This window comes from Podarcis liolepis, assembly GCF_965112155.1.
Source record: "Podarcis liolepis genome assembly, chromosome: 10".
Taxonomy (NCBI): domain Eukaryota; kingdom Metazoa; phylum Chordata; class Lepidosauria; order Squamata; family Lacertidae; genus Podarcis; species Podarcis liolepis.
This window is the reverse complement of record NC_139562.1, coordinates 51,994,635-52,020,781: the sequence shown is the minus strand read 5'-3', so window position 1 is coordinate 52,020,781 and position 26,147 is coordinate 51,994,635. Positions and strand designations below refer to the sequence as shown.

Here is a 26,147-nt window from a genome sequence, read left to right as displayed (position 1 = left end):
AACAGATTGGCAAACTGCATTGCAGGGATTGGAATAGATTGGATGGGATCCCTTCCAACTCTACAGTTCTATGATTCTGTGAATATACTAGAGAGAGATATAATTCCAGCTGGTATTATTTTTGCTAGTTTTCTAAAAATTAAGTATACAGCACCAAGATAATAAATGACTGCTTAATATTAAAAAAACCATGAGTTATCTGCCTCATGTTTGATGTATAACAAAGTTGGGATTCCTATAATATACAGTATAGCCCTTGCTTGGGCATAGAAATCCCAATCAGATCATAGAATCATAAAATGGTAGAGTTGGAAGGGACCACGAGGGTCATCTAGTCCAACCCCCTGCAAAGCAGGAGTATTTTGCCCAGTGTGGGGCTCAAACACACCACCCTGTTATTAAGAGTATCATGTTCTATCAACTGAGCTAGCCCTGTCTCCTCCAGTTAGATGAGAAGAGGCCTTCTCAGTTTTGACTCTGAGAATGCTCACTCTGGCTAAGCACTTGTTTATATTGAAATAAGTATTATGGATCATATAATGTCTTAATAGTTCTGATTTCAAGAAGGGTATTCTTATTCCTGCCTCTTTATTCCTCTAAGGCTAGATGGAGGAGTAAAGACAGCTGAGACGTGTTTTAAGGAAAACCTAACAAAGCAGCAGAATTTAGACTTACGGAATAAATGAGAAATTACCCTGATGGCCTCTCATGATGAGATGGCATTGACAGCAATAGTGAGAAAGCAAGAGGGTTTGAGAGGGATGTTTATTTTGGAGAGTGTTGTATTCAAGAGGACAAAGAGCTATTTGAGTTGATTTTTTTTTCCAGAGAGAGTCTGTGATTTCGGCTTGTCAGGAATTGACAAGTAGATTTGTAAGTCATCATCACAGAGATGATAGCTGAATCTATTACACTGACTGTGATTTTCCCAAAATAGAGTATAAAAATGAACAAAACTTTTATACGTCACTGTCGTCTCAGAACCATTATCTTTTTGACAGTTGGCCCTTTCCTAATATGTTTCTTGACTAAAAGTTGCATCTAAATAGCTGTGCGATTGGAGTGAATTCAGGCCACTTAATTCACACCTAGTTCCTATCCCCCTGCCAACTTTTCAGTGTTCATATTTAGAATTTCAATAAACACACACACACACACACACACACACACACGTTAAACAACTTCAAATGATTTGGGGTAAAATATCTGAATCCACTGAAAGTCCCCTGACCACATTGTCAGTATTAAACTGGCTCCTACATAATAATAAACTCAAAATGGTTTTTTTCTTGATGATGTCTCATTTGAAGATTTATTTATTTATTTCAGATATTTCTAAGTTGTCTTTCAAGACTATATCCTTTCCAAGGTGGCTAAATTTAGCAAAAACCCTACAGATTTATTAAAAACAAACATTAAAACTTACAATTAAAATAACAACATAGCCGACAGTTTATGAAATGTCCATAACTATAAAAATTGAACATGGTACCAAAGAGTTATATTCATATTTTATATGAATAATGCTCTTTTATCTAGTGTGCACACTTCTGACAACCATTACTGGCTGATTGCTGGGCGAATTTTTTCATTTTTAAGCAAAGGTCCAGGTTTGAGCACGTGTTTGGGGTGATTGGGGGTTGCAGTTTGCCTTCTCGGTTCGTAAAAAAAAGTTCAACAACTTTGAGGGTGATTGCCCCCTAAAAGCTCATCAATCCGATCGTCCGGATTTCCTCTTCTAAAGATATGGCAACCCTAAAATATTGATTTCTTAATTTGGGGTTCAAAAAAATAGGGGCCATTTTATACATGGGGGTGTCTTATACACAGAGGTACTTTCTTTAGTCTCTGCATAGAAAATATATCCCTTTTCCAACTTGCAGCAACAACCTACATATGCTTCCTTTGCGTAAATATTATTACCACTTTGCCATACCACCTTTACTTTTTGCTGAGAAAATGACTGAAATGAACAGGAGGAAACTTAATGTTTTCCATCCAGCACAAGAGTGTTCCCCCAGATAAATCCCTAGTCATTGACCAATGGCCAGGGAAGATGGGAGTTGTACTGAAGGGCTACAGATTTTCTGCCCCTGTTGCAGTGTGTGACGGTGGTTATGATTTTGATTCCTTTGCTTACTACAAAAACAAAGGCAAAGCGATGTGTGCTGCTTCCATATTAATATGGTATTTCTTGAACTCTCAGCATCACATTGTGGGCTTGCTAAACTGAATAGTAGATACTGAGAATAAGGTTTTTTTTAATGTATTTGACTATGTTGAAGGTATTTTAACTTGCAGCTAAATGGGCATGAATAAATAATTGTGGCCACAATATTCTATTTAACGCTGCTCCTGGAGAGGGCAAATGAGCTCTGTTTCTTTAATGCTGTGCTCTTTTCCCACTGAATGACTGCGCCTTGCCATCAATTTTAAATTTTCTATCTTCAGGGAATCCTTCCCACATTAATTTATGTGCCAAAGCACACTGCATATTGCAGAGCATCCTGAGGGTGGAGAAGTGTTTTGGAGAGTGCTTTCAGGTCACAAGAGGCTTCTTGGGTCTTGCCATAACTCTGTGTTAATAAGATAAGCTTGCAAGCAACCCCACTGTTACATTATAGGGAAGGGAAATGGTTTATTCCTGTGACCATCGATAGCAAAGTGCTTTGTAAGTCTCCAAGGCTCATCTCACTATTTGCTCACTCAGTGGAGGCCACTGTGTGGTCCTTCCTTCCTACAGGTGTTGCTGGACTGCAACTCTCATTATCTCCAACCATTGACCATGCTTTAGAGGCTGCTAAGCAACTAGATCTACTGTCAGGGACTGTCTGGACACTGAGAAGTAGTGGCTGGATTCTGATGAGTGGGCACTGGCAGAAGAGACTGACTTGGATGAAGGGATCAATGAACCGGGGGAACCTGTAACAGCCAGGAGACAAATGTCAGAGGCAGGGGAAGCTGCAGGATTGGAGACTGGTGTAGAGTCAGAGGCTTCTACAACTCCTCCTCCTCCTGCCCCCACCTCTCCTGCTCCACTGTCTCCCTAGACCACAAGAGGATTGAAGCAGGAGGAGCAGCAGAAGGTTACACACAGACGGAGCCTGTGCCTTCTTGTGTGCAGCTCATATGGGGAGATACATAAGTCAAGGTCAGGTGTGGGGCTCACTGTTGCAGCAACTGCCTCATTGGGTGCACACCTAGAAGTAGCTGAGAGACGTAGGGCTGGTGGATTGCCTTTTCCTAACTTGCAAGCATACTTTTGACAATACATTCCTCACTCTGAATATTCTTGCCTGACCGCTCTGTAATATCTACTGAGCACCGTTCTGGCTACCCTACACTAACACTGTGACTGTCAGTTTACCAGAATGTAAACTCTCTGAAACTGTGGTTTGCCTTAGTTGCAAGGTATTTGTGTAAAAGCAGGCAGCTAGTTTTTCTCATTGCAGTTTGGTTTTCAAAGGTCTATTATTATTCAGTGAATGAAATTTCAGCATGAATCAGTATTTCAGAATATGAATCATTGTGGTGATTTTACACTAAGTATGTTGCTTTGTCATTCATCGTCTGTCTTCCCCATGACTATTCTTTCGTATACATTCTTTAAAAAGCATTTCATTTTCGTGTTACTATGGAAACAAGACACCATATTACAATCTGAGCATATGTCTCCATGTCAAGATGAGGGATGTTGGGTGCGACAGGATGATTATGAATTCAGTCTCTCCAGTTTGCTCCAGGTCCACAACACTAGATGTAGAAAAGAATAGTGTCTGAGGAAACAGAGAAAAACCAAATCCTTTCAATAATGTTAATTGCAATCAAGTGTTTATAACTTGGGATATATTCTGCTGGTGCTTGAGTTTTGGGAAGCATCTTCAGTGTGGTTCCTTCCCATGCCTTTTTGTTAATGTGAAGATTTTGGATTTAATTGGTGTAACAATGCATAGAATTCATGATAAATGTAAGACTTACGTGACAAATGTAATTTGTGTCCATGTTTTTGCCACCTTGTAGACAAAATACGAATTCATTTTAAAATAATGATACTTAACACTACAATACTTACAGGTGTTTAAAGTTAAATAAGTTATTACATTGTTTTATTGCTTGTATGTTTGCTGCCCCGAGTGCCTTTGGGAAGAAAGGTGGAATATCAATTTGATAAATAAAGATAAAATAAACAAACTGCTTCACATTCGTTATCTATTTGTGATCCTTACCAGAACCCTGAATTGTAAGCCTGTTTCATCTGCCTTATTGTATGTGAGGGCAAGACTGTCTTGTTTAAAGTGCTAAATGGCTTTCTATTTACTTCGGACCCATCTCTCTGCCTTTTAAAATAGTTATTCCATACCCTGCAACATTTTTCTGATGAAAATAGGGACATGGTATTCCATACCCTCCAACATTTCTCTAGTAAAAATAGAGGTGTCCAGTGCTATTTTTTTAGAAAAAGAGGTGGAACTTATCATGAATGCCTCCCTTTTTCTCTTATAAGGGCAATGACCCCACCCGAGAGGTGCCAGAACTGAGTTCTGGTGAGTTCAGGCCGAAAAAAAAGTCCAGGGCATGGCCTATTCCATACCTTCCAACATTTCTCTTATGAAAATGTGGGTGTCCTAAAGAAAAGCAGGACAATCTGGGATTCAATCAGAAACCGGTACGGTCTCTGTAAATCCAGGACTGTCCCTGTAAAATAGCGACACTTGGAGGGTCTGTTATTCCTAACTTTTACCAATAAATGTGAAGCGAACTGTGAAACTTCACATGGAAGTTAATGGCTACAGAAGGAGAACTACAGTGGTACCTCAGGTTAAGAACTTAATTCATTCTGGAGGTCTGTTCTTAATGTGAAACTGTTCTTAACATGAGGTACCACTTTAGCTAATGGGGCCTCCCGCTGCCGCCTTGCAGCCGCCACACGATTTTTGTTCTCATCCTGAAGCAAAGTTCTTAACCCAAGGTACTATTTCTGGGTCCGTAACCTGAAGCGTCTGTAACTCGAGGTACCACTGTACCATGATTTAAATGACAACAGATAGCGCCTAAGCATGCTCTCTTGATCTCCACACCCTCTGCTGGCATAGTTTGTGACACGGTCTGGCACTTGTCAGCTGTAGTAAGAAGACAACTTCTTGCTTAGGGGTGTAGATCTGTGCACTCAGGGGACCACATGGATCATCTGTGAGGCACCTGTTCACCTCTGTTGCCACAGTAGGCTTCCCCTCCACTTCACCCTTCAGAGTATCTAGGATTGCATGCCCAGCAGCCTAGAGACACTAATGGAATGGAGTCATGTAATGAACAGAGCATATTAGATAGATGAAAGTGGTGTGATTTCTGAACAAGTGTTTTTCAAGCAAGCTTGATTTTCCAAATAGAGAGGAGAGATTTGTGTCTTAGTAATGTAATATGTTAGAATGATGGGAAGATTTCTTTATTTTCTGAGCGGACTTTCTTTTATTAAACTGAGGGATAGACAGCAATATTTTTCTTAGAGCCCCATGCTGAATATTTGTAAGTAAACGAGCCCGTTCTGACATTAATACCATTCTTGGATTTACTTAGTGGTATAAAACCATTCTTCTGTTTATGGATATAAAGCTAAATTATATCAACGGTGGCACATTTATGTTGTGTAAATAATTTTCTCGTGTTCAGTGATGTGCATTCTTTAATGCAATATGGATTTGTGCCTGGATTCTAGAATGAGTCACCATCCAATAATGTTCAGATTTCTGAAAATGGGGAACTGCAATGTATTGAGCATCTGACAACGTGCAAGGAATGAGACTTCTTAATTTCTTCTAAAATTTAGATTTATCTCTCATTTCTCAAGTTAGAGCAGGCACCAGTGCGTATAAAATCTGGGGGAAAAACAACGACACACCACATGCATTGTTTTAAGCGAAATCTCCTTACCTATGGCCCCTATAGAGCAGTTGGAGGAGCCGCTTTGCTTATATATATATATATTTGTGGAGTTGTTTTCATTTTCATTCCCATTCTTTTATTGATTTAAGAATTTAAGAAGAAAGCTTGAAGCTTGAAGGCAAATACACTAATCAGATCACTGTAAATTGTAACAGATGGGCAACTTTCATAAGAGATCAAACAAAAAGCTCTCATGTTGCTTCTGGAGAAGTTTCAGGCCCTGGGAAACCTCCAGAGGAAGAGCTTTCCAAAAATTATGAAGCAATATGTCCCTGGCCTTAGCCAGTGTGTTTGTAACACCGTACACATTTGTGACACCGCTGTGCCTGGGAACGTACTATGGCCCTTTGCAGTTCCTTTGTGCTTATTGCTCAGGTGGAACCTGATGAGGACTGCCAGGCCAGCATGTGTGATTCTTCCAAGGACCTGTTCAATTTACAGGACCATGAGCTAATCTGGATTCTGTCCAACCTAGGATCAGAAGTTGGTAAGCATGCTTTATAATAATAATAATAATAATAATTTATTATTTATACCCCGCCCATCTGGCTGGGCCTCCCCAGCCACTCTGGGCGGCTTCCATAAAAACCAAAAATACAATAAAATATCACACGTTAAAAACTTCCCTGAACAGGGCTGCCTTAAGATGTCTCCTGAATGTCAGGTAGTTGTTTATCGCCTTGACATCTGCTGGAAGGGTGTTCCACAGGGCGGGCGCCACTACCGAGAAGGCCCTCTGCCTGGTTCCCTGTAGCTTTGCTTCTCGCAATGAGGGAACCGCCAGGAGGCCCTCGGCGCTGGACCTCAGCGTCCGGGCAGAATGATGGGGGTGGAGACGCTCCTTCAGGTATACTGGACCGAGGCCGTTTAGGGCTTTAAAGGTCAGCACCAACACTTTGAATTGTGCTCGGAAACGTACTGGGAGCCAATGCAGGTCTTTCAAGACCGGTGTTATATGGTCTCGGCGGCCGCTCCCAGTCACCAGTCTAGCTGCCACATTCTGGATTAGAAATCTGGTTCTGATTTAAAAGAGAGGTAGAGCTGGGTATCATTCCCATAAGGCTCAGTTTGTCCTAATGCCTGTTTGAGATGGTGCACTGAAAATTGTACATTTACCTGAAAAAGGAACTCTAAGCCAACCCCAAGCCTTTGTTTTGGACTTACAGAACTAAAAGATAAGGGCTGCTTTTTATGAGGCACTTGAGATTGTTTGATGTCTCACATCAGTTACAAAAGAATACACACACATATACATATCTCACCACTTGTTCTTTCAAAATACATGTTTATGGCAACAAATAAATATTTAGAACCAGGGCTTTTTTTCAGCCGGAACTCATGGGAACTCAGTTCCAGCACTTCTCAGGTGGGTGCCATTGCCATTGTAAGAGAACAAAGGAAGCGTTCAATGTGAGTTCCAGCACCTCTTTTTCTAGAAGAACATCACTGTTTAGATCCATCCTTGTGCGTATGTGACCTTGCCCCTCTTGGCTGATAAAAACTGTCAGGGAGGGGACAGCTGGCTGGGACAGGGACCTGCACCCCTATATGGATAAATGTAAAGGGACCCCTGACCATTAGGTCCAGTCATGACCAACTCTGGGGTTGCAGCACTCATCTCGCTTTATTGGCCGAGGGAGCCAGCATACAGCTTCTGGGTCATGTGGCCAGCATGACTAAGCCGCTTCTGGCGAACCAGAGCAGTGCACGGAAACGCTGTTTACCTTCCCGCCAGAGCGGTACCTATTTATCTACTTGCACTTTGACATGCTTTCGAACTGCTAGGTTGGCAGGAGCAGGGATCGAGCAACAGGAGCTCACCCTGTCGCGGGGATTCAAACCGCCGACCTTTGATCGGCAAGTCCTAGGCTCTGTGGTTTAACCCACAGTGCCACCCGCGTCCCACCCTGCATGGATAGGTATAGCCTAATTTCTGTTGTCTGTGCTCCAGTAACCTCTAGGTTAGATTACATAGTTATACATAGGACTGCCTCAGTCTGTAGCTCAGAACAACTTCAAGGCCCCTGTTCTCGTCTTATAGTTCTTCATCTGCATAGTGCAGACATGGATCAGAAGGCTCCTTCAAATAGAGGACCATCCTTTGTAAAGTTGGATGCATGGCCACTCGAGCAAGAAACAACCCTGCAAAGACTTACACTGACTCTGAAGAACTTAATCCTGACTGTGCTTTTCCCAACTAGATCATATTGACATGGAGTTACAATACTGTTTCTTGTCCTGCAGTTCCTTTAATTGGAGAGCATAGTTCCAGAATGGTGCTTCGTGTTGGTGTTTTAAGTTCCTTTTGCATCAAAGGGATGTACATGTTTACTCTGTCCCTGCTTATGCAGAAGAAAGCCCCTGCTTCCAGGATCCTGTGAACCATAGAATAATAGAATTGTACAGTTAGAAGGAACTCTGAGGATAATCTACTCCAACCCTCTGCAGTGCAAGAATATGCAGCTGTCCCATACAGAAATCGAACCTGCAACCTTGGTGTTATCAGCACCACGTTCTAAACAACTGAGCTGTCCAGCTGTATCATTTTAGGTTTTAGGTGGAGAAAACTGCTCTTAGTTTTGGATTACAGTATATAAAAACAATTAAACATGGTTCCCCCCCCTTCATTGCCAGTATTATACAAATATATATGTGAGGTTTGTTCTGCCAGTAATACATGAATTTCCAGGACACACAGGGCAATTCTATATCTATTTACTGCTCCATGAAATAATTCCTGATATAACATATTCACTTGCCAGATATTGTGCTGCTATGATTGACGTGTCGGAGGTTGGTATGTGCCACACAACAGGTCTAAAACTGAAGGTTACATTTACCAATTTTATATTCTGCTTTATTTATGTACCTTTTTAAAAATAAAAATATTAATTCTCCTGGTCTATCATTATTAAGAGAATGAGTATGCCCTATTTCCTATTTAGCATGTTCTACTTCTGTATGTAGGTGCTTTTACCTTATGCTGGCTTATGACCCTAAGAAAGATTTGACTTGACTACAGTATATTATATTTTAGTTGGTTGGAAAAAAATATTTCAGAACTCTTTGCATTCTTGGTTTGCATTAATCCACCCACCCCACACACCCCTTAGCAACATGCCCTGGTATAATTTTAGGAAAAGTCTCTTTAACCAAGAGCTGTAATTATAAAAGAACCATGGTTTTAAAGTGAAATAAGACCTTTTACTGTACCAAATGCTCTTTATACATTTCCATTTATGCTAATGTCAGTAGCAGTGAAATCAGTTTTAATCTTCTTTTTATTGAACTTTATTATTTAAGCTGAGATAAGCAAACAATGAAGCATAATGGAATCCTTATTAAAGAAGAAACACGATCAAATATAGAGATTAAAGAAATATCTGCATCTTGCAGAGACTTGCAGAAACTAGATTTTATAATGCCAAGTTTTTTGTGTGTGCATGTATTCTTTTCTTTTCATGTATTGCAGTGGAAGAGAGCAATATCTTCTTTTTCCTAGTACTTCTTTAATAGAGAATTTCATTGTAATGATTCTCAGGAAATCATTTCTGAATTGTAAATGCTGTGCGGTGATGGGTTAAACGAAGTGCTCTATAGTCCTTTAAATGACATTGCTTTAAACAATCAAATTGGTGTACTTCAAGGTATGAATGGAAGATTGTATTGCTAGTGATTTGTTCAAGATATATAATTTGACTGGTACGACACATAAATGCCTGCTCTGGGACACAGTATGCCTTTAACAACTGAGACACATCTGTGAGCATCTGTGTACTTGATAGTCGCCTCCCTTCCAACTGTACTGTGGATTCTCAAAAACATTGTGGTGGTTCTTATTCATTTAATATCCTTCTGCTTTTTTGGTAAACCTATAAAAATAGCATCCCAGCCTTTAGAAGTCATGTGCGTATTTTTAGCAGTCATGGATAATTATAGAGGTGGGTGAAGAATTCACAATGAATAATGCATTATGTGAATTTAGCTCTTTTTGTTTGTAAATTATTCATAAATCATTAATGTTTTTTGAAAAAATGTATTATTCATAGTTCTTTAGCTGTACTAAGAACTGCAGCGCTAACTACATTAGGAACCCCTATTAGTCTTTCTTATCTGGATTGCCTGAGTTATGTGCTTTCACTCTGACCTCTTCTTTGTAGCCTTCTAGCAATTTTGTGGGCTGGACCTCAAGAACTCCTGCTGTGCTGATGTTGATATTTGTAGCCCACTTGGATAATGTCTGTATTACACTTCTTACTGAAATATAATATCTTGAAAAAATCAGTGTCAGGGATCAGCAATCCAAACAGATTTTCCGCCAGATTTAGAACAAATATGATGATCTATTGAGAACAAAGGTTAGGGAGCCAATCCAGTGACCCTGATTGTATTCAGAGTTGGATGTACAAAATGATGTGTATGAGTGATGATACCAAGGCATGAAAAACTATTCTCTGTGCAGAAGAAGCTGAAGTACCAGTTTTATTTGCTGAAGAGTAATACCACATGCCATTTGGGCATTCAAAGAAATGTTCCCCATCACATTCATTCATTCATTCATTCATTCTATACAGCCCTATACCCGAAGGTCTCAGGGCGGTTCACATAAAATATCAAATATATAAAATCAAAACAAAAACAACAACCCAATAACCTTCCCCAAAAGAGCCAGCATCTTTAAAAAGGGTATAGGATGTAGATCAAGTCAGGCATAGGCCTGGTTAAAAAGGAACGTTTTTGCCTGGCGCCTAAAGGTGTATAGTGAAGGCACCAGGTGAACTTACCTTGGGAGAGCATTCCATAGACGGTGAGCCACTGCAGAGAAGGCCTTTTCTCGTGTTGCCACCCTCCTGACCTCTCGAGGAGGAGGCACATGGAGAAGGGCCTCAGAAGATGATCTCAGGGTCCGGGTAGGTTCATATGGGAAGATGCGGTCCTTCAGGTATTGTGGTCCTGAGCCGTTTAAGGCTTTATAGGTCAAAACCACACTTTGAATTGGGCCCGGAAACTTATCGGTAGCCAGTGCAGTTGGACCAGGATTGGTGTAATATGCTCAGACCATCTTGCTCTGGTGAGCAACCTGGCCGCTGAATTCTGCACCAGCTGAAGCTTCTGAACCGTCTTCAAAGGCAGCCCTACGTATAATGCATTGCAGTAATCTAACCTTGAGGTTACCAGAGCCTAGACAACAGTAGTTAGGCTATTCCTGTCCAGATAGGAGCGTAGCTGCGCCAGCAGCCAAAGCTGATGGAAGGCACTCTAGGCCACTGAGGCGACTTGAGCCTCAAGTGACAGCAAAGGATCCAGAAGTACCCCCAAGCTATGAACCTGCTCCTTCAGGGGCAGCGTGACCCCATCCAGAGCAGACAACCTCCCAGCCATCCGGTCTGAGGAACCACTCACTAACAGTACCTCAGTCTTATCTGGATTGAGCTTCAGTTTGTTGGTTTTCATCCAGTCCATTACTGAGGCAAGACCCTGATCCAGCACTTCCACTGCCTCACCTGCAGATGTAAAGGTGAAATAGAGCTGAGCGTCATCAGCATACTGCTGACAACATAAACCAAACATCCGGATAACACCACCCAGGTTTCATGTAGATGTTAAACAACATGGGGGATAGAATTGAGCCTTGCGGAACCCACATTGGAGGTTCCACAGGGCTGAAAAGCACTCCCCAAGTAAACATCCAAGTAGGACTGGAACCACCTAGTTCGGAGAGTCGCTCCAGAAGGATACCACGGTCAATGGTATTGGAAGCTGCTGAGAGGTCGAGAAGAATTAACAGGGACATGTTTCCCTTGTCTCTCTTTTGGCAGAGTGCAACCAAGGCCGTTTCTGTGCCAAAACCCCATGACTATGAACCTAATCATACAGGAGTGCAGTCTCATCAGGAAAAGCCAAGCTTCACCACCAAGTGCTGATGAACCACCTGCATAATCAGGAGTGAACTTCAGTTTATTGGTCCTTTTCCAGTCACAAACTGATCCCAAGCACCAGTGTACCACCTCTACAGCTTCACCCAAATTTGAGGAAAAGGAAATAGAGCTTGCTGTTACCAGGATGCTGATGGTGCTGCAGACTAACACCCTGGATGACCTGACTCGGTGGCTTTGTATAAATGTTGACTATAACGTATGTTATGCAATAGAGCCCTGTGGGACACCATAGCACAGTTGCCATGGGGCAGTCTCCCAGCACCATCGAAGTAAAACAGCTGTCCGGCTGGGAGTGGACTGACTAGTAAACGCCAGCACCACTTTCCCTTCTGTGCTGCAAAGGACAGCGATCTGCCGCCACACTAGCAGAGACCAGAACCAAAGATCCCTGTAATCTGTTAGGGACAAACTGCACAAGGGGATGGAAAATGGAAGGAAGGCCCACATGGCAAGAATGCCCAATCTACCTTAACCTTCCACCTTGCTGCAGAACAGAAGGGGTCAGAGCAGTCCTAAATTGGCCAGGTTTGCTTCCGCATGATTGCCTCATCCTCGTCCGCCCTTTCAGAAATTCCTATCAGAGTCTCCTTCAGGTAAGAGGGTGTGGGGCAAATTGATCCCCACCAGCGGCAGGAATGCGATTGTGTGTTCCTCATTCAGGGCAATGCTATTGACAATAACCAATAGTCTTTTGTGTTGATTCTTTCAATGAAATCCACACAATTGCCATTGGAGAGTTGGTTTGTTGCTTGTTCCACATTTAGTAACAGGATATTCAAGCCTTTGCTAGAAAACTTAAATCAGTGACACCATCTTACAACAGATGCTCTGCCCATGGACTACAGCTGTTGAATTTCTCCAAACAGAGGGGGATTTATTTCCAGGGGAGATGGAAATGCAATGAATAGACATTTATGCTATAGTCCAATGTCAGGCAATCTGAACTATTTTCTTTTACAATTGTTCTTGAAATTTCAACCTTAAATCTGAGGCAAGTTTAGTGGATTAGCTATAATAGTTCTAGAATATACTATGCCAACTGAAAACAGCTTTAAAGGCAATAAACTATTGTTGGAGATAAAATGCAATGTTTGTATGGTGCTTTTAAATATTGAATGGATTCACTAGTCCTTTGTGGGTATTTTATTTTGCATTACTCACTTGGAACGTATAGCTTTTGTTTCTGCCGAGACAAGTGAAATGTACATCCCTGATATTCAGGATTTTGGCCAGGAGTTGAATGCAGCAGATTTTTATGCACCACCTTGCCCTTGACCCCTTTAAGGAGGCCCAAATGATAGTAGAATCCATCAAGAGAACATTAGTGATGGTTGCCGTTGTCAACATGTCATGAGCTGCTGATATAAATAGCTGTATCATTCAGAATAGACTTGATGAAGGGAACAAATGGCACATTTTTATTCACTCATGGAGGAGAAGAATAATTTGGGGGATAAAGCCAAACTTATATTTAATGATTTTGTCCTGGTAAATATAATGTACTAATGATCAACCAGAATGTTCTTTTTCCTTTTTAATTAAGAGCCACTAAATAGGAATGGAGCAGAGACAGCAAAATTTACAAAATCAATCAAGAGCATGCCTCATTCCTCTTCTGTTTAATGCACATATAATTTAGAAGAAAATATCCATGTGACGAACTAAAAAAATACTTTAGTGGACCTACATCTCTGTAATATCATTTGCTACTACTGCTTTGCATTCTGCCTAGCCTTGAAGCTGAAGGCACTTGGTTTGGAGTAGGAAAGTACATTTCTTATGTCCCCATGTCATCTCCAGCTGGACTTAACCCTGTGAATCTTGTGCCCATTCTTCACTCTACTGACCATGGTTTGTTTGAGGAAAACAGAGCATGATCCATGGTTTGAACATTAACCATATTCTGGGGCATGTGGTTTGTTTCCTCTGTATGTTGACTGGTAAGAGCAAAGAGGCTCTAATGGATGTGTTCATGGTAAAGAACTGACTATGGTTTGTGACATGCAAAGGAGCACAATATATATCATATTGTTAGTTACAATGATAACTAAATGTTGTATTTAAGACAAAATATGCCATGAAAACTCTATGAGCACGTATGCCACAGGTTTCCACTGCTTATGTAGGGAATATGCATACATCTAATATGTGGTGACATTTAGATATAAGTGCATTAAATTATTCTGCATATCTCAGCCTCCATTTTGTGACATATAATTAAGACATGCCAACATAGGCCTCTACATCGTTTGTGATATTTGTTTTCTTAGAGAAGAGAGCTCAGAATTTTTATTAAGGGTCTGTTTATATACCTGGAGTAAAAATAATCTAATAAAAACAACAACATAGAAAGTTTATACAAAAAATCTCAGTTTGCAAGTTATTATGGGATGATAGTAGCTATATTTCATTTTATATATATGAGATCTTTTCCTCGTTTATATTTTTATTAGGTTTTGTATATATAAAAATGCATTCACAAAATGAACAGTAAGCAATAACATATAACAAGTGTAACTTAAACCACTCGACCTTGTGCCTGTAGTATTATTTCTGTTTGTTTCAAAATGTTTCCTACATTTCTTTGTATATTCTTTGTTTCTACCTGGTTTAAACTATGATGCAGAAATCTGTTATTTAAATAAAATTATTTGAAACTCTTCTGGAAGTTTCCAGAAATATCTTGGGTTCAGAGCCAATTCTCTCTCTCTCTCTCTCTCTCTCTCTCTCTCTCTCACACACACACACACACACACACACACACAGAGAGAGAGAGAGAGAGAGAGAGAGAGAGAGTTGTAGCATTGGTTGTTGTTGTTTCCCCATATGGTCTTTTCTGTGTAGAGGATTTTACAGTGACCATCTTTTGTCATAACTGCAGAAAAGGTTCTAGGTCTCAGTGGACTGACTGGACTGCATTTATCCTCCTCAAAACTGTGGCCCTTATGAAAGGGCATAGCGTAAAAGTTTGTTTTATTTCTTTACAAAAAATAGTTACGTGCGTTCAATATGTACATGCATAACACCAAACCCGGAAGTGACCTGGAAACGTAATAAAGACATCACTGAAATGTCACCAAAAGGGTCGAAGAGAGCAGGGAGTGGGGTGTTTGTAGACTTTTCCAATGGGTTTCAGTTATGCATGATTTCATCGATGTGCTCGGTGCTTCGGAACGTAACCCTCATGTAAACAAGGGGCTGCCTGCATATCACTATTCATAAAAGATATATTTAATTTGCAACAAACAAACATGAAATCTCAGAAATCTGCTAAATATTATGAATGTGTTAACTGACTTCACTTTAAGTGAACGCTTATTAGCCATTAATGGAATGGAAAACCCTAAAGGGCACTAGTTTCAGTTTATCATGTTTTCATGCCATAGTTGTGTTTGATTCAACATGATTGCTTCTATTAATAATTATTTCTAATTGGGGTGCTAAGTGGTAATACTCTAATCCATTTCTAGCTATGTTTTGAAAAGCTATTAATGTTTGACCAGCTGCACCGGAATATGAATGGGGGTGTACATTCAAGTAAACACTTCAGTTGAAAACAATACTGTGCCAATAGGTGGCACCTACGCAGGCATTCCAGTGTACATTTAGATCAGCATTTTATATACACACCCACAGTTCCTGGTGCAGCAAGGGACACCTGTTTGAAAGAAGACAGGTAGAAACTGAGGTTAAAATGCATCTAATATTGTAAAGCAACATGAACTTGATTGAAACAGTTGACAGGACACACATTTAGTAAACAAGATTACAATCCTATGCAGGTCCACTGACTGAAAGGTTATAGGATAGGGTGGAAGTCCTAGTGTGTTTGGCAATGTGCCTAATATGCAGACTGTCATGTGACAAAGGTATTTGAGAGCAGAAGCAGTAAAGGAGTCTAGAAATGTTGTGAAATGCTGAAAAGCTGCAGAATCATTTAGCATGCTGAATCACTGTGACTCATCTTGAGGATGACTCATTCTCTGTACAGTGGTACCTTGGGTTAAGAACTTAATTCGTTCTGGAGGTCCGCTCTTAACCTGAAACTGTTCTTAACCTGAGGTACCACTTTAGCTAATGGGGCCTCCTGCTGCCGCTGTGCCGCCGTGCGATTTCTATTCTCATCCTGAGGTAAAGTTCTTAACCCGAGGTACTATTTCTGGGTTAGCAGAGTCTGCAACCTGAAGCGTCTGTAACCCGAGGTACCACTGTATAAGTATTGTACAGTGGTACCTCGCAAGACGAATGCCTCGCAAAATGAAAAACGCACAAGACGAAATAGTTTTCCGTTTTTTGAGTCGTTCCGCCAGACGAATTTCCCTATGGGCTTGCTTCGCAAGACGAAACGTCTTGCAAGTTCTTGCGAGTTTGTTTCCTTTTTCTTAAAGCCGCTAAGCCGTTAATAGCCTCTAAGCCGCTAATAGCCGCTAAGCCGCTAAGCCGCTAATAGCCGTGCTTCGCAAGACGAAAAAACCGCAAGACGAAGAGACTCGCGGAACGGATCTTGCGAGGCACCACTGTATCTGCTTGCAGGCAGACTGTCACTCAGTGTTTGTGTGTGGTGGAGCCTGTGCTCAAAGGAGACTCTGTGTGACTCAGTAACTCTGTGTATGTTCTGAAGCTAGTTTAATCTTCTGTTCACTATGCTGTTATTTACAAACAAGTTTACTTTAACTCAGTAAAGCTTTTATTCTTTTACTGAAGAAGACTGTGTTATTAATTTACACTGCACATCACAGACATCCTTACAGATGCACCTTGGTGGAATATACTAGCAGGAAGTGCTTTTTTCTGGGGGGACGCAGGGGTGCACATAACCATAAACATTTTGTGAATCTTTGTACTTTTGTCCATTTACTGTATTTATTTTCCCTGATTTGAACTATAAAATGGTGAGTCAAAATGAGAGTACCCCTAAACATTTTTTTTAAAGAAAAAAAGCATTGCCGTCAGGCATATATCACTGGCCAAATGGCTCAGTCTAGGAATAGGTGGGATGTGGGCAGCACAGGAGAAGAGACAGACTTTTTAAAAGACCTAATCAAGCAGAAGTTATAGAAATGATATGAAATAGAGTTCCAAGTGCAAGAAAAAAGCAGGAGAAGAGGGGCATATAGTATAAAGAATGGAATACAGTAGCACAGTTGAGTGAGATGGGGGAAAGTGCATCCCCCTCTCTTTACAGGATGTATGCACATTTTACAGCTGTTAATTAAGGAGAGAGGGGAACTGCCAATTGCAAAAAAATAATTATTCTGCACATCATTTTTTTGTTTTTATTTACTGTTTTTTAATTAAATACATAAAATGTATTGACAATAAGATTTATGTATAGACACTATTTTGCAATTTGTTACCATTTCTTAATTACATTTCTTAATTAAATTGCTACTCCAGGTAACTCATTATCAGTAAGATAACTTTGACACAAGAGCTATATGTGTTCACCTGCACCTTACCAATAAGATACGGGTGATAGCTCTGCATTTTTTAAAGGTGGAGCTATATCTGTTTAGCGGCAGGTAATCTATTCTGTTTAAGTTTAGATCAGTTACATTAAGAAATCTTTCAGATTGCTGTGGGTTGTTTTTTTTTTAATGTGGTCTATAGATATTTAAATAAAAAAAAATGCCAATCTTTAACTCCTCTCCAGGAGTCTGAATGTTTACATGGTTTTGCTAGGCCAAAGAAAAGCATGCCATTGCATTACATTCAAATGAAGACCGAGCTATCATGTGATAATTGCAATAATAATGCAAATTAATATTGTACATCCTGCTGTAGTGTAATTTAGTGTATAATATAAATGTTCCATAAACATTTAGGTCTATTAAACAATGTTTGGGACTGGGAGCAGAATCAACAATTTGGAACTTAACAATTTCTTATCCTAAAGTGTACTGTTAGGGAATTTTAAAGAACCTAGTATGTGCTCTCCTGAGAGATCTGAATAGCAGGAATCCAGGTTTATTAACATCTGAATGCATTACATAACATGATGTGACCACAGATAACTATTATGAGATTATGAGCTCAGTAACAATAATGTTGAATGAATCGGACTAGAACAGATTTTAATCTTCTGTTCTCACTGTAATGTTCTAAATTCTCATTCTGTATATCTCTGTGAGAGGAACTTCATTCCTTTATTAAAACCTCAATATCTGCATTTGTATTTGTAATGCTGGAAAAACAAAATTGAAACTTGTATGCTTGTGAGGGATATAAAGTCACATTTTAATAGAGGAGGTAAATTGCTCCTTCTAAGATTCAATAAACTGGAAGAGCATTCATTATAAATGTAATAAAAACTTATGAGTCCCATTTTATTAATATTACTACCCCAAGTTCCTGACAGGGAGTGGGATTTCTTAGGGGAGAAGGTAGTGACATTTTATGTATAGTAATGTGACTTATGTCTAATGTGAGGTCCACAGAAGTGAGACTGGTGATTTTAACATCGTTCCTTAAGGACTCTTCTAGAGTTAAAACTATCCAGTTAGCTTCCTAACCATTGTTTATTGGTAAGGTAGAGAACTGGATATTTTCTATTTCTTGAATGATGTACCACAGTGTTTTTAAAGCAGGGTTTGGGGAAAAACCTAGGGGTTCCTCAGAAGCCTTTCAAACGTTTCTCAGTGGACTGGTTCAAACATGACTTAGTGCTACAAGAATGAGCCTAGGTGATCCTAATGGTTGTGCATTTCCTTCCTTCAGTGTGGTTGAATGGAGGCATTAAGGAGCTTTCCCTTCCAAGTTTTGTTAACCATAGTTTGTCATGTCATCTGAACTGGACAAGATACGGTTATTATTAACTATGGTTTGCTGAAACAAACCACAGTCGGTGTAAGTCACTCACTCACTGAGAGTCAGTGTGATATAGTGGTTTGAGCAGCCTTTCCCAACCTTGGGACCCCAGATATTGTTAGACTACAACTCCAATCAACCCTGACCATCCATGGCGACTGCAGCTAATGGGAGTTGTTGTCCAACACCATCTGGGGGTCCAAAGTTGACAAAGGCTGGGTTGAAGATGAGAATAGGACCTGGAAGGCTGGCGTTCAAATTGCCACCCAGTCATGAAACTCACCAAGTGATCCTGGGCCAGTCACCGTGTTGCACCTAATCTACTTCACAGTGGTGGTGTGAGAATGAAACATGATGGAGAACTATGCATACCACCTTAAGCTCCCTGGACGGAAGGTGGGATATTAATGTAATAATAAAAATAATAAAAGGAAATCAGCCCTGAGTGCTCACTGTAAGGACAGATCGTGAAGCTGAGGCTCCAATACTTTGGCCCTCTCATGAAAAGAGAAGACTCCCTGGAAAAGACCCTGATGTTGGGAAAGATTGAGGGCACAAGGAAAAGGGGACGACAGAGGACGAGATGGTTGGATAGTGTTCTCGAAGCTACCAGGGGGAGGCAGTGGAAGACAGGAGTGCCTGGCATGCTCTGGTCCATGGGGTCACGAAGAGTCAGACACGGCTAAACGACTAAACAACAACAAAAAAATAATAAACACCAAATTTAAACCATAGTTTAAGAAATTGGCTTGTTTCAACTACTCATAGTTAACATAAGCCATAATTTAGGATTTAGGTGTAATGATAATCTGTGATTAATCTAAAATGGAAGTGGAAACTTCCAGTTTCCTCCCTGTGGCTATGCCAGAGGAGGAGAGAAGAGAGGGAAGATTGTCATTGGAATGTCAGTTAACAGGAAGGGTTAAGAGAGTTGGGCAAGTTCCCACATGAAATCAGTTCATAGTCTAGTATACAGTATGCCCTGGAATCTTATTCTGAGGCAAATGTCATGGGGTACAAGTAAATATTGAGAAGGTTGTCTCATGGTGGAAAGTTGAAACTGAAATGATATATAGAGTCAGTGCTATTTTTCTTTAAAAAAGAGAGGTACCAGAACTCAGCAAGCACGCTTCTTTTGTTCTCTTATAATAGCAATAGTGCCCATCTGAGAGGTGCTGGAACTGAGTTCAGGTAAGTTCCAGCTGGGGAAAAAGCCTTGTATAGCAGGCATAGGCAAACTCGGCCCTCCAGATGTTTTGGGACTACAACTCCCATCATCCCTGACCACTGGTTCTGTTAGCTAGGGATGGTTGGAGTTGTAGTCCCAAAATATCTGGAGGGCCGAGTTTGCCTATGCCTTCTGTATAGGGTTATGTTGTAAATTTTCTGCAATTCGTGTTCCATACAATAAAATAAATTACAATAAAATGTATTGCACAGCATCTTTGAAGGAAGAAGCAATGCCTGTGTATCATTAATTTTATTGCTGACCTTTAGGCAATTAGTATGATTTTGTTTATCAATCTTAGAACAATGTAAGGTTGTTGGCTCTACTTACGGTAAAATACCTTTTGCTTGATGGTTGTGTCCTCTCTTACGAAGTAGTACTGGATGCTACAGAAGGTATAAGACCAATAAATGTCTTAGTAGCTTCAGGTAAACTGCTATTTTTTGTTGCTTTAGGAAGTATGTTCACCTTAGAGACCCCCTGCGGAGTTATTAATAGACCCAAGTAGTAGAAAAGAATAAAGGAATAAGTTTTATCTCTTATTTTCTAATCTAATGTCTAAACGTTGGAGTTTTACGAGAAATAGGATAAGGAAGGAATTCTAGCAATAGAATGGCCTTTCATCTAGAGAAATGTGACGAGACTGGTAGACTAATATCTGTCAATGGTAAAAGAATATTTTTTAAAATGAAAGATTATATTGTGGTATTGTTTTAAATACATTGTGGAGGAGTTTGATTAGCAGAGAGTAGTAAATTTTCTTTAAAAAGTATAGTGTGGCGAGTAGTATCTCTGGATATGGACTATTGCTGTTGTGTCTAAATTTTTATATTTTTAAATAGACTCATTCTGATTTGCAAAATATGAAGTTTATTGGGAAATTGACCTTTTTATGTTTCGAAATACACTTTTTAAAATTGGTGTTCTTTTTGGGGGGAGGGGTGTCCTTCTTTGTAAATACATATATTAATCCACAATAATTTACAGAGGTCTTGTATTTGCTTTTCCTCACATTTCTTTGTGTTGCTCTTAGTTTTATACTTGGCAAGTGAAAACTGTCAAGAGAAATAAATGCCGGCATCAAATCAAAGCCTGTGAAATCTGGTGTCTAATCAAATCACACCTGGCATCAATCAAATCGGCTCCAAGAGTAGCAGAAGTGTGGATGGTGATGTGTTGTATTACAGCTGAGTAGAAAGGAAAGCCCGAACAGCAAAGAGAAACTAGCTAACTTCAAGATGCACGTACTTACCAGTGAGAGAGCCAGTGTGGTGTAGTGGTTAAGAGCGGTAGATTCGTAATCTGGGGAACCTCTACATGCAGCTGCTGGGTGACCTTGGGCTAGTCATACTTCTCTGAAGTCTCTCAGCCCCACTCACCTCACAGAGTGTTTGTTGTGGGGGAGGAAGGGAAAGGAGAATGTTAGCTGCTTTGAGATTCCTTCGGGTAGTGATAAAGCGGGGTATCAAATCCAAACTCTTCTTCTCTTCTTACTCTTTTCCTGTCTACCTCTCATCAAAATGACCGCTCCCCGCATAAAATGGGGGGCTCCCTTTGCGTAGACGCGTGCAGCCCCTGGATCTGGAGCGGCTCCATCAACACAGGCTTGGTTTCGCCTTCCCCCAGGTGGGATACCTGGAGGTCTCCGCCTACCTCAGTCAGTTGTCCAATCCCACCTGGAGGAAGCGTTGCCGAAGGAGACCAGGCCAGGGGAGGGACTAACTGCCCACACAATAGAGGGAGGATCTTACCTGGGAATCCTCACTTGGCTCCAGAGCTTCTTACTCTTTTCCTGTCTTCCTCTCATCAAAACTAGGTTTTGTTTTACTAGGAGGTAAAGAGATTTGTGATGCTTCTGAAGTTTTCCATCTACTCTATCTATATTTAAAGCTCCTACAACCTCGTGGACTGTATCACCTTCAGAATTCACATGTGGAACCAGGGGCGGAGGAAGAGCGGGTGCATTGGGGGTTGGGCCGCCCCAGGTGTCACCACTGAGGGGGGTGACAAAATGCCGGGCGGCACTCACCGCAGGGCTTGCAGAGCGCAGAAGTCACAGGTCTCTCCTGGAAGTGAGGCTGTGGCTTGGGTCCCCGCAGGCTCTGTGCTGCCCCAAACAGTCCGCCTGCCACCTCCCTTTCAGCTGTAGGGTGGCTGAGTGGAAGCAGGCAGGCAGACTCCTCTGAGGCCACACGGAGCGTCTTGCCCCAGCTTGCCCTACCCCGCGGACGGCTGGGCCCACCCCCACGAGCGGCTGGCCCCGCCCCTGGGCGCAGGGCATGTGTGCCACCCCAGGCGCCTGATCGGCTTGCTCCACTGCTGTGTGGAACCACTTGTCTGTAGTGGACCTAAGTACAAGTTCCCTTGCTATGCAGGTTTTCTGTATGCATGCCATTATCGCAAAACTTTGAACAATAATCAATTCAGAATATCCCAGATAGTGCAAAACCTTTGCCTGATGAGCAAATTGCAGTTAATATGTGTTATAAAATGCTGCTGTATGGGAAAGGGGGAATAGAGCTAATATTCAGAACTCCATTTTTGTGCTTATATATGATGTGGTAAATTCATTGCAATAATATTTCCCAAGTCACTTTTGCTTGGTGATTATTTTTTTTTAAACGTGCCTTTGTATGGTGACAGCTGGTATTTACCATGGCAGAAAAACTAATAGGTTCCAAGACTGTAGTGAACCCCAACTGCAAATTCAATTACATAAGGAAATGATTTGCTTGTTGGGTGTTAGTTAGGGTTGCCATGTTTCATCAATGTTCTCATTATCATTTAGGTTCCTGGGTCATGCAAAATATTATCTAGCGCCATACCCAAAATCCTCTAGAGAGTGGATCCAAATAAGCTCTCTTATCTAGTATTATTATCGCAATTCACATTCTATGCAGTGTTAAAACCGAGAAATTGGCTCTGCCCTCCCATGTATTTACCGTATATGCAATTATTCAAAACAGGGGGGAAAACACTTGACATTACTTTATTTTTTTGTTCTTCCTCACCAGGCTTTTAATTTCCTTCCATTTAATGTATTTCCCACCTTTCTTTCCTTTGAACCCCAAAGCAGTGTACAAATACTTCTCAGGTGATCACCCCTCCGTGCACTGACCAGATATAGCAAGTTGGTGTCTTCAGACCATACCCTGGAACCAAGATCCTTACCTTACATGTGACACAGCAACAGCTATTGGGGCAGTGGATGATGATGATGATGGACAATGAATAATATATGAGACAGTGGCAGGTATGAACCTATGAATCTACCTTTAAGCAGGTTTCAGGTTCATTGACACCCTATATCATAGACTCATCCTGTTCATGTGCACAGATCTATGAAATTATGATGGATGTTCATGAAATGGTAAATTCCCTTGTAACCAATGAGTTATTTATTTAAAAAATACTTGTAACTTTCTCTGGGCAGGACTCATTGCTTTCAGATGGTTTCTGGTTTATCTATTCTGCCTTATCAAATGTATTATGATATTTCGTGTTCTAAAACCTCGTGGGTTATATCCAACAGTTGCATGAGCAGAAGGTAATTCATTCAACCATTGGCTACAACCCATTACTTTTATGTTTGAATAGCAGTGTTAATTAATAAACTTTAGGAGGGAATGAGTTATGAAGAGTACAAGTGAATAAATAGGTTCATAAAAACCCTAAATACAATGATATCCGGTCAGAAACAATAGACATATGTCCAGTAATAAATACACAATTCAGTAACACACTACACTGAACCAGGACAAGCTACTTAATGTTTTCTTGAAGGCTAAGACCTGGATATAAACTGAGAGGAAATAAGGTAGTAGAACCAGTGTAATCCGTATAATTGTAAAATATTTGTGAAATATATGCAGTAAAGATGCAGATCAATTGATGTGGGGTTGGAGTTTACAACAAATAATTGATAGTGAGGCATAGAACTGAAATAACCTATTGCATTCTTTATGAATGAACACCATTCATACAAATAGCAAATAAATGGCATGTGTATGTAGGTGATTTAAAAAAACAAACAAACCCACACTGCACATCTATGTTACTTTACATTAGAAGCAGGAACCTGTCTGGGTACTCAAGGAATGGAAGGAGATTCTCTCACTGAAAACTCCTAAAGCAAGTACAGTAGTCATGAAATAAGGGGACACGCCCTCTTATGGATCAGTAACTGGTGAAATAGGGAAAAGTGTAACAGGTGGGGTATACAAAAAAATGTATTGAGATCAATGCTTTTTAACTTGTTCATGAATAACCTGTTAATAGATAGGAAGCTTTGCAATGCACCATATCCAAATGTGTATATAAAGGGCTGGATTAAGACCTGGATGAATCTTTCAAGCATTGAAAAGATCATGGTGCCCCCTCCTACATAGTTAAAAAAAATTACTAAACCATAAAATGAAAAATGAAAATAAGAAACAAAGCAAAACATAGATTTATTGCAACACATAACAGGATCTGATTTTCTTCCATTCTTGCAGTCTATGTTAGCAGGACATCCCTGGTTTAGATGGGGATAAGTAATAAAAAGAAAACAGAAAAATGGGGGACAGTAAGAAAGTTTATCAGAATTCTGATTTCCCCCATCATGACTACTTGGGTGCTTTTTCTTAAAAAAACAACCCCAACAACTATCAAATGACCTTTTTTAAAAAAAAATACTCATTTCTGTGTGTGTCCCTGCTTTGCTGATGCCCTAAGCATAATCTTAGCCTGCCTGTTGGGTAGTCCAGCCCTGTATATACATTTAAAGAGATGGCTTTTAGTTCCTTATTTGTTATCTACTCAGTATTTTGATCATGTTGTTCCTTTCATTTTTGATGATGCATTCTATAGTGGACCCAAATGGATCACTCTTTTTTTACAGAGTATTTTTCAAAGATTGAGCATTTTCGTGTGATGACTGGGGGCTTGAAAAGTCTTTGTGTTGCAGGAAAAAAAAACCTAGTAAAACTTTGTACTTAGGGGACAAGGGGGTTAGAAAAAGTGCTTCTCGGAATGTTTCCTTTTTTTTACTGATTTTTTTCGTCATTACTTCACACCTCCCTCTGGAACATCACATGCAGCTATATTTTCAAGGGCCTGTCTGTCATCAAGGCAGATCCCTCATCTGATTGAACCTTGTGTCTAGAAAATGATTGTTCGTACGATTCCTATGTACAGTGTCTGGTGGAAATGCAGTTTTGCAGGCTTGTTCTCCTGTCACTTTATGCAACATAAGAACCGAAGATGAAGTCTTGTCACTAGGTAAAACCTAGCAGCCTGCTAGCACCATACTCTGTATAATCAGTGCTTTGTTTCTGGTGGTTTATGAAATATTAATGGGACGCGGGTGGCGCTGTGGGTTAAACCACAGAGCCTAGGACTTGCCGATCAGAAGGTCGGCGGTTCGAATCCCTGCGACGGGGTAAGCTCCCGTTGCTCGGTCCCTGCTCCTGCCAACCTAGCAGTTCAAAAGCACGTCAAAGTGCAAGTAGATCAATAGGTACTGCTCAGGCAGGAAGGTAAACGGTGTTTCCGTGCGCTGCCAGAAGCGGCTTAGTCATGCTGGCCACATGACCCGGAAGCTGTACGCCGGCTCCCTCGGCCAATAAAGCGAGATGAGCGGCGCAACCCCAGAGTTGGCCACAACTGGACCTAATGGTCAGGGGTCCCTTTACCTTTACCTTTACGAAATATTAAGTAGTATATTGTAAACCACCCTGAGACCTGTGGGTATAGGGTGTGTATTTTCTTTAAATAAATAAAATGTAGATAGCATCATACTAGTTGTTCTTACTGCCTCTGAAATCCTTACAGCACATTCAGTGAATATAATTTTGGCACAGAGGAGCTGCTTTTTCTGTTAAGCAAAGGTTTCCTGGCTCACAGGAGCCTGCCTTGCAGATGTTTGGCACCTCTTGAAGAATGTATAATATAATGTGCAACTGGGCATAAATTATTTACTGCTTGAGGCCTCTTTTTTCTTAAAATGACTGGAGTGTTAAAATAAACCGTCTTATTGCAGGGTTTGGGTTTTTTTTTTTTAAAAAATAGTATCTAATTGGTGGCAACAAAGTACAGAGAAGCTCTTGAGATGGTTTTGAAAAAGCAAACAACACACACACACACACACACACACTACCCTGGAATTGAATGACATGTCAAAATACAAAATGTTGTTGTTCTTTTAAAAATAAGAGTACATTTAATGTTATAGTTGTATTCGTTACTTTTCA

At 40.5% G+C, this 26,147-nt stretch overlaps 1 protein-coding gene and 1 long non-coding RNA gene across 3 annotated transcripts in view; one reads left to right on the top strand and one right to left on the bottom strand.

The window, feature by feature from the left end:
* The window catches only part of IMMP2L (inner mitochondrial membrane peptidase subunit 2), a 456,338-nt gene that overhangs the window by 95,752 nt on the left and 334,439 nt on the right, over nucleotides 1-26,147 (top strand). The window lies entirely within an intron of this gene.
* LOC310687992 lies at nucleotides 19,401-24,472 on the bottom strand. The gene is made up of 3 exons (XR_014516719.1): nucleotides 21,700-24,472; nucleotides 19,869-21,409; nucleotides 19,401-19,815 (listed from the first exon to the last, which is right to left on the bottom strand). It is a non-coding gene; the product is annotated as an uncharacterized lncRNA (long non-coding RNA).